The sequence below is a fragment of the Ornithodoros turicata genome, chromosome 7 (assembly GCF_037126465.1).
Source record: "Ornithodoros turicata isolate Travis chromosome 7, ASM3712646v1, whole genome shotgun sequence".
In the NCBI taxonomy this organism is placed as follows: domain Eukaryota; kingdom Metazoa; phylum Arthropoda; class Arachnida; order Ixodida; family Argasidae; genus Ornithodoros; species Ornithodoros turicata.
The window spans coordinates 53,837,730-53,846,385 of record NC_088207.1 but is presented as its reverse complement, the minus strand read 5'-3'; the positions used below and the strand labels follow the sequence as shown (position 1 = coordinate 53,846,385).

The window sequence follows — 8,656 nt, the reverse complement described above, 5'->3', positions numbered from 1 at the left end:
ATGGTGATGGTGATGTCAGAAATAAAATAAATGGGGATATGAGTTTCGACGAAGTCGAACTGGCTACACCAGTACGCTTACACACAGGATGTACAAACAGATGATGAGATGATGAGAAACCAAAGGGATGGATGAGGCCGGATGAAACTGTGTAGACGAATTTATTTAAGCGCGATGAGTATTGATTTGTGGTCGCTGAAATGGTTGGCGAGGTGGGTGGTGTCCTCAACGAGGGGGTTGGTTCTGGAACACCAAGTCTATGCATGAGCGATGTCTAGTTGTGGGTTCGTGGATGCCGGTGCACAGCATAAGGTCCAGCGCAACGGCGGCGGCGGCGGCGGGATCTTGCCGATGGGCATGGCTAGCACCAGCCTGGTTTGCGCGAACCAATGACTTCTGCCGTGCAAGGCGTTTGCGCCCCCTATCTGTCTCTCGGTGCTTGGCCTGCGCGGCAGCCACTTGCAGATGTTTTCACAGTCTTGGGGCGACCCATCCTAGTGGTGGCAGGAGCCACGCACACAGGGTTTTAAAGAGCGTGAATGGGTTCTCGCGTTTGGGGCTCTTATCGTGTACTCTTTCGGCTATGTACTAAAAATACGGTGATACCACCGATAGCGGTTACAAACCGGTGCGGTTTGCCTCCTTACCCCCCCCCCCCCCCCCCCACATGTCGCTGCTGACGCGATCTCGGGAAAGTCTGCACTGTACAGCTCACGCTGTAAAACTGACGTACGTCGGTTTTTATCTCCATCGATAGCGGTTGTAAACTGGCGGGTTTCTCCCCTTAGCGGGCGTTCACACGGGCCAACTTTCTGCACCAACTCGGACCAACTTTGGAGTTGGTGGCAGTCGGCCGACATCACCGACCATGACCAACTCGAGTTGGTGGGAATCGGTCGCCGAGCGATAACTTCGGAGAGTTGGTGGTGGTCTAACCAATCAACGCGAGGAGCATTGCCACGTGACCCTCCAGGGCGTCAAGCGATTTCGTTCCTGTCGTACTGCCTGGCATGGGTTCAAATCCTACAAGGGTACATGATAATTTTTTATTATTTTTTGGTTGCTAGCGCCATATAAACATATCAATAGGCATTTTTTGAGATACTGGTGACCTTCTGGCGAAATAAAATGACTTCGTTTTGATTAATGAGAGTTAAAAAAAAAGTCACCAGCGGTTGGACTTGAACCCATACACCCCGATTGCCGTGAGGTTGGTTGTGGGCGGAGCTAACGAGTTGGTACGTGTGAACGTGGAGACGGTACCGTCTTGAAGTTGGTCCAAAGACGTTGCTTCGAGTTGGTCTGAGTTGGTGCTGAAAATCGGCCCGTGTGAACGCCCCCTAAGTCTCAGCGCTGAGCGCACATGCGATAAGGCCGCGTACCCACATGCGGAGAATCTGCGTGGAAACGCGAACGCGGCGCGGAGAACTCTTGCCGCTGTGCGGGAAAAGCCATCTCCGCTTTCCGCTTTTTTGCAATCGCGCAAAAAAAGTCACCTTTTTGTCACCAAAAGTCACCTTTCTGTGTCACCTAATTGGTCGCCAGCTGTCGTTCTCGGCAGCTCTCGCCGACGTCGTCGTGAAAGAGACCGGCATGACATTTTTTTTTGGCTCGACGTCCCTCCTCTTCCAACGCCGGAAATGCGCGTCTATTTCCGCCGGCCGCTCACGACGCCGCGTTGGGCGTCGCCAAGTGAGAACTGGCCCTCATCACTGCTGTCCTCGAGGAAATCTCTGGATAGTGACGAGAGGTAACATTCGCTCACGTCGGACATATTGACGTTCAAGTGCCTTGCCGAGCTTGCAGACGACGGAGGACCAAGATCGTCCAAGTCCAGATTCTGGAGGCCGCGCTCTGATTGGTTCTTAGATAAATAGGTTTTCACGCTTCTTGAGAGAGGGACTAATGGAATACACACAAGTCCCGGCGTCTGCTCTTGTCGTATATTCCATCGAATAAGAGCCGAACAACGCCACTATTTCGTGTGGGGTTTTCGATGTCGTGTTCAGCAGTCCACAAGGAATAAAATAACACTATAGTTTAGAAATCGCCCGAAACGGATGCGACTGTCACTTTAAGTCAACATTACAAATTTGATTAAATAAAATAACAGATGAGTACCAACTTTTTATGGTACCCACGACACCTTTGCAACAGACATTTTCTACGTGCAGCGGCCTGAGCTTGTTCTATAGCACGACAGTATAAGTAAAGTTTAGTAAGCAGTATCTCTACTAGACGAATGTGTAGTGCTCGTATACGCACAAATTAAAACAAAATATGCACGAGTATATGTTCATCTTTTGCATCTCGTTTTTTTCGCGGCTTCACGGTCTTCAGGCAGAGTCAATTTTGTGTATTGAATACAAGTCTCTGATATTTCAAACAGGATGAAAACAGCAAAGGTTGACTTCAACTGCAGTTGATGTCAGCCTAGTTTTCCATCATTCGTACTTCACCTGAACTTTCCAAATCAAACGCTTTTGTCTGGATAACTTGTTTAAATGCGTCCAATTAGATCAATAGCAATATTAATTCGCGAGGTGACGACCAGACAAAGGGTAATTGGTCCACGTGGAACTCAATCTAATAGTTCACCTGACAGAATGGTCGACCTTTTCGGCTAATGGCTTCCACATAACCCTAAGGAATTGTGCGATTTAATAAAACTGGTGACCTGTTATTATGCGCAATGTTGATACACTGCTGATAGATGTCAAGAACCGGAGCTTCCACGAACTCATCACCCCAAAACAATTGTCTTATTTGCATGAATCGGAAAACTTGTTGTTTAAAGGAAACGAAGTATGTCAATTTCACATTAAGTTGACATGCTCACGCGTAGAGTTCGGAGAAACCTTTAAAACAATTGTATCGCACTCTGATTAGCAGAACATTTGGCTTCCATACCTTTGACGTTTCCGCCGTCGTCAGCCGTATAAAACCCGGTGGACAATCGGTCAGTATCGCCGTTCTTTTTCGAAGGTATGGAGTCGTTTACATCTATGCAAGGAAAGGTATTTCTCTTCGCTTTTGTCAGCGCCGTCGTCGCACAGCAGTATAGGCACGGTGAGTACATGTCTTCTGTAGTGCTTTATAAAATAAGATAGCAAAGATAAAGCTACATTAGAAGGGGGGATTTAGTGACAGAAAAAAAAAGAGAAGGAAAGATAAAAGAGGAAAGGTCAGCCATGCAGCACGCCGGCATGCTACTTATTCCTAAGCAAAGAAAATATAAATAAATAAATTAAAAAGTAAAAGAAACCGCGCTCACGGGGAGCCAGGAGGCCCGTATCACGCAAAAAGCGGAGCACTGCCTTTGTGACACTCAACTGTCTAGCTGGCTGCACGGGGACAAGGAGTGTTGCGAGGGAAACGTCCGTGCGCCGAAGCTCTGAGAGGCGTTGCCCCAGGACGGCCTGATAGTAAAGGTGACTCCGATAGTGGAGGAGCTGATGGGAGATACCGTCTTCTACGGCGCAGCAGAGGCAAGTGGGAGAGGGGACGCGGCGCATTTTGAACAGGAGTGAACTCCTCTACGCGGTACAGCGGCAGCCGATGACAAACTCCAGTGAGGGGTCGGTGGACTGCAGGAATGCATGAGGTCCGATAGCGTCTACAAGAAACTGGCGGGTGCCGTCGCCGCAGAGACGCCGTATTAGCAGGCAACACGCAGACACCGGGAGCAGCAGAAGAGTGATACCGGCGTGGCCGCATCAAGCGCGGCGCGTCACGCAGCCGCGTCAGCACAGGTGTGTCCGTGTAGCCCTGTATGCCCGGGTACCTACTGGAGGCAGACACGGTGGCCGACCGAGTGGAGGTGGTCGTACTCTTGAAATACCATGGTACGCAGATCACTCACGACGCTCGAGTGGTATGCTAACAGGAGTGCCAAAGACGCCTTACTGTCAAAACGACACACGCGTCAGGCACAGATCCTGCGATATCCCGCAGAGCGGCGAGTAGACCGAGCATCTCCGCATCCGTACAGGACACTGTGTAGCGAAGTTGGAGGGCGAGGTCACGATTTTCCTGCGAGACGTAGGAGACCGCCGCTGATGATTCATTCGCTACCGACCCATCAGTACAGATAGTGCGGCTCTACGGATAGACCGAACTGAGTTGCCCGAGCGCCAGCTGGCGGGCTACTGCTACAGGAACATCGTTCTTCCTCTGAAGGCCGGGGATACTGGCACAGAGCTCGTCTACGTAAAAACAGCGCAGAGACGGGACACGATGCAAAACCCCTTTCTCGGGTTTTGCCTCCTTGGAGAAGTAACCGACGAGGAGAAGTAACCGACGAGGAGAAGTAACCGACGAGGCAACGAAGAACTGCTACGTATAGCTGTTCATCTTGATGGTGGGAATCTTAGTGTGGCGAGACCAGGAAAGTCATGGTCCAGTAACACGCCCAGGTACTTGTAATACGGGGCGAATGGCAAGGGTGAGCCTTCAATGACGAGCGGGAACCTCTTGAATGATCTAAGAGTGAACACAATGACCACAGTCTTGCTGGGTGAAACAGAAAGGCCGCGGTCGGCGAGGTACGCGACGATAATATCAAAACCTCCGTGCAGTCGATGCTCAATGGTGTCGCGGCGAGCGGCAGATGTCTATAAGCGGATGTCGTCGGCATAGAGTCTGAGACGCGTGTGGTGGGACAGATACATTGGGGCCGTCCTTCGAAGAAAGGAAGGAGGCGCTCGTCAAGCTAGTTATCTTAGGTACTTATCTAGTGAAACACGTTAAGCTAGAGGAGAAATGAATCATTTTATTTGTCATCCCGGGTCTGTGGAAAGAGAGAAAACCACCACTATCACAACCAGTAGCTCTGTGTTTGTCAACTACCCAACTGCTCGTGCTACCTTCATAGCACGCAGGAGCGTGAAGGTAATTAGAGCAGACATACACTTTAGATGTGTTAGTCTTTTTTTGTGGCGAGGGACAGCGGAATTTCTTCCAGTGGGGGTTCTCTTGACCTAGGTCAAAATCTCCGACATACAGTGCTGGGGGCAATGTTTACCTTTCCCACATTGCTACCGTCCTCGACCGGAACAGAAAGGTGAAGGAATTTTCGTGTATGGAGTTTTGTGTCGTTTCCAGCCGTGATAGCCCTTCTGGGAGGGTAGCGGCGACTGCGCAAATCACCTGGCGTCCTTGCGAAAAGTATCAGTTAATATGGAAGAAGAAAGTGCGTTCGAAGGAGGGTTGGCTTCGGTCCTCAACTTATAGGCCTACACGATCTAGTGCTGATTTGATTATATTGCGTCTAATAAACAGACTTCGCAAACTGAAGTGAAATTAAGACAGTTAAAATTAAGAACAACAACTTGAAATAACTTGAAATAACAAGAGCAAAAAAAAAAAACGCGATTCCTTTTTCATCCTTCTTTCCTCAAATATCTAGTTGCGCAGGGCCTTCGAGGTCGACTTCTCATGTTTAGCCAGAGTGGATGAAGTGATAAGTGCATGTATTTGCGTATTCTCTCCATGCAGGGCGTTGCAACCAAACGGTTCTGGAACCTTATCGTGGAGACGCCTCGTGACACAAGTGGACTTTTGAGAGAGGAAACTGCAAAGAAGTATAGCCGTGGGTGGCTTTCCATTTGACACCATCAACGTATTTGACACTAGGGGAGACTGCAGGAGGCTATGCCTGCTGGTCTAATGCCACATTGGCACGGTAAGTTATCTGATCAGTATAGAGCGCGGATAAATGCATGCACTGAAACTGTCGAAATATGCATGCAACTAACCACTGAAAATCTTCGAAATATCCAGGAAAAAAATCCTCAATATATGCAATATTTTTCACTGCGCGTGGTACGAAGGCAACGCACACAATGCTTTTACTTTTTTAAGTGGGTGTTTTATTAGGGATAACACGGTAAAATATAGCGGCGTTCGCTCTACAGCACACAACAAAGAATACGTGCACCACAGGTATAAATCATGGAGCTGAAAGCTTTGCGTTAGTGATTGATAAGATAATGTAATTGCTAGTTATAGCTGGTACACTAAACCCACGACGAAACAAGCATGGACAACATAAAAAACGCCAACGTACACGTATGTTCGTCTTTTTCGCACTGCATCATGCCGATTAAAATGCGAACGCCGCCCGTCTTCGTAACGGCCCATCGGTCACACACGCAGTGGAGTATGGAGTGCACATGGTACCGGCTGAACACCGCACCTCACCCACCGAAACATATGGAAACCATTCGATTCCAGATTATTTTCTTCGCGGAAGACGATCGAACGCCGACTCGAATCCAGGAAAACCATGAAAACAGAAATAAGCTCTGGCACCTGAAAATATTACAAAATATGCACGTTTCATGCACTTTCGAGCGAAATATGCCACAACGTGCGAGACATGCATTTATATGCACCATAGAACCCTTTTGATCTGCCCTCGGGACCCCTCGACACTCTGTAGGCGCTCTGCTCGTTTGTGTTTTCGTGCATTGAGATTTTCGCAATTCATGGAGCTTCTCCTGGCTCTCCGTACCAATACCGTACCGATTTCACACAATAGAGAGTTTTAGTACATCGTACGCTATGTCTGTTGCATACGTGAGGGATAGCGTTGATAGCAGATTCGCGCAGTACCACCAACGCTATCCGCTTCGTATATGCGGATGGTATTTGCATATAGACTTCTGCTGTGCGGTGGGATACCATATAACGCCGCCTGCAATCTGCTGTGTACGCTACTGTGTCATATCTCGCTGATCGAGGGCTACCGATATCGCCAACCAAAACCGTGGCTATTGTGGACAAGCGCGATGGTGGCGCCCCTCCCGCGGCGGCGGAGTGAACTGCGCAGTGCGGATGCAATGCCGTTCGCAGATCGCCAACGCACGTTTAGTTGAGTTGCCTGCTCCCGAAGCATGGCTAGACAGAATCAAATGAACATTAAATTCGTAATGAGTATGTTCCTGTTTAAATTTATGCGCGCTAGAAAGGTGCGCGTGTGATGCAGTGTTGTTACGGACGGGCTTTGCCTTCCTTATCGATGCCCTCACCAGCTTACAGATAGGGATATTTTTGTGTGAAAAAAAATCCTTCTTATCGCCCTTGAGCGCCGTGTCACAATTATTGTTTTGTTTGTTGTGCTCGGTTACCGTCAATGTATTATGTTTTATTACAATTATTTGGTGCGGTGCAGAATTACTCAGACCAATCCAGAATTACCCAGACCAATCCGGTTGCTCATGGGCACTGTAAAGTTTAAACTGAATTGAAAGATAAAAAGTGGTGCCACATAGAATGAGTGCAACGTGTAACAATACATTTGAGGACCACGACAATTAGCAGCTAGTACAGAGTTATTCAATACAGATAAATTTTGGAATGGTAATAATAGGTGTCAACAGTTTTCATCCTTTTTCATTTAAACAAATACGAACAGGACTGCAATTGTGTGAGGTGTAAGCTTTATCGCCCCCTTTAGCACTACAGTGACAGTCCTCAAGGAGCTGCATATTGCATACACTCTTAAAAATGAACTTCACCGCATAGCACGCCCTTAGCCAACCATTATCTCGAATGATATCGCTATGTGCCCTGATTTGTTCAAAGCGGTAGGCGTACGCCTTTTCTGTGACACTTATGCGGTTCATAATTGTCACAAAAATGGCGTACGCCTCCCGTTTTCAACAAATCAGGGCAGACAACGATATCATTCGAGGTTATGGTTGGCTAGGAGCGTGCTCTGCGGTGAAGTTCATTTTTAAGAGTGTACATTGAACGCTATCATCCGTGATTATATGTATTGTTATCTTGTGCGTGCGTAGTAGTTTCGTTCCGGACGCCGGCAGGAACATGTATGCATTAGCATTTGTTTGTTTCATTAATATTATTATTGTTGTTATATTCTACAGTGTGATGTCCAAATCCATGAACTACTCTACATTGGAAACCATACAGCAGTTTCACGCCTTTATTCCTACATATCTAGCTGGAGATATGCGACTGATGTGATACCAGTTTTCTTCAGGTGTGAGACCTAATCCGTATCCTGCGACAACGGCAAAGCCCTAGGAAGATCGATGGCACAATAAACAAAATCGCCCAAAACTATATCTGACAGTACAGCGCAATAAAAATTTTCTCAGGCCGGCTTTTTGATGGAGTCTTTTCGAGCATTCGCGTGGGTAGATTTCTAGACGGCACAATATTTCGTTTCAGAAAACAACGTTTCGGATCTGGACGGGAAACCAAGAGCACCATATTGTTGCACTTTTCTGTCCACCAAGTAGTACTTTTCCCTTTTATTTCATTCGGATGTACGCTTCGGCGAAATGCTCCGAACATGCCTCATAGTGCACCAATTTTTCTGGCGGTTGCTTTCTGTTTCGCAGCTTGATTATCAAGATAATTCTAATATTATAAACTATTATAAACATTTCATGTTTCGGCTAGTTCTGGAAGTTCATTCCAAGTGTATCTGATGACGACTTGCAATTAAAAAAAGCGCAGTACGGCATAAACACGACCAAACGCGGTCACTACTGCAGATACGCATCCCGCTGTTTCCACACTACCGGCGGATCACGTGACTTTTAGAGCGCCCCCTGTAGGTCGCGCTCGCCGCCATAGACCAGTTTGCGTGCCTGACGTAACACTCTTGCGGTGGCGCTGCAGTCAG

At 47.8% G+C, this 8,656-nt stretch overlaps 1 long non-coding RNA gene across 1 annotated transcript; it reads left to right on the top strand.

The window, feature by feature from the left end:
• Positions 1 to 2,993: 2,993 nt before the first annotated feature.
• LOC135400107 (uncharacterized) lies at positions 2,994 to 8,129 on the top strand. Its single transcript, XR_010424524.1, has 3 exons — positions 2,994 to 3,069; positions 5,497 to 5,683; positions 7,890 to 8,129. It is a non-coding gene; the product is annotated as an uncharacterized LOC135400107 (long non-coding RNA).
• Positions 8,130 to 8,656: the final 527 nt, after the last annotated feature.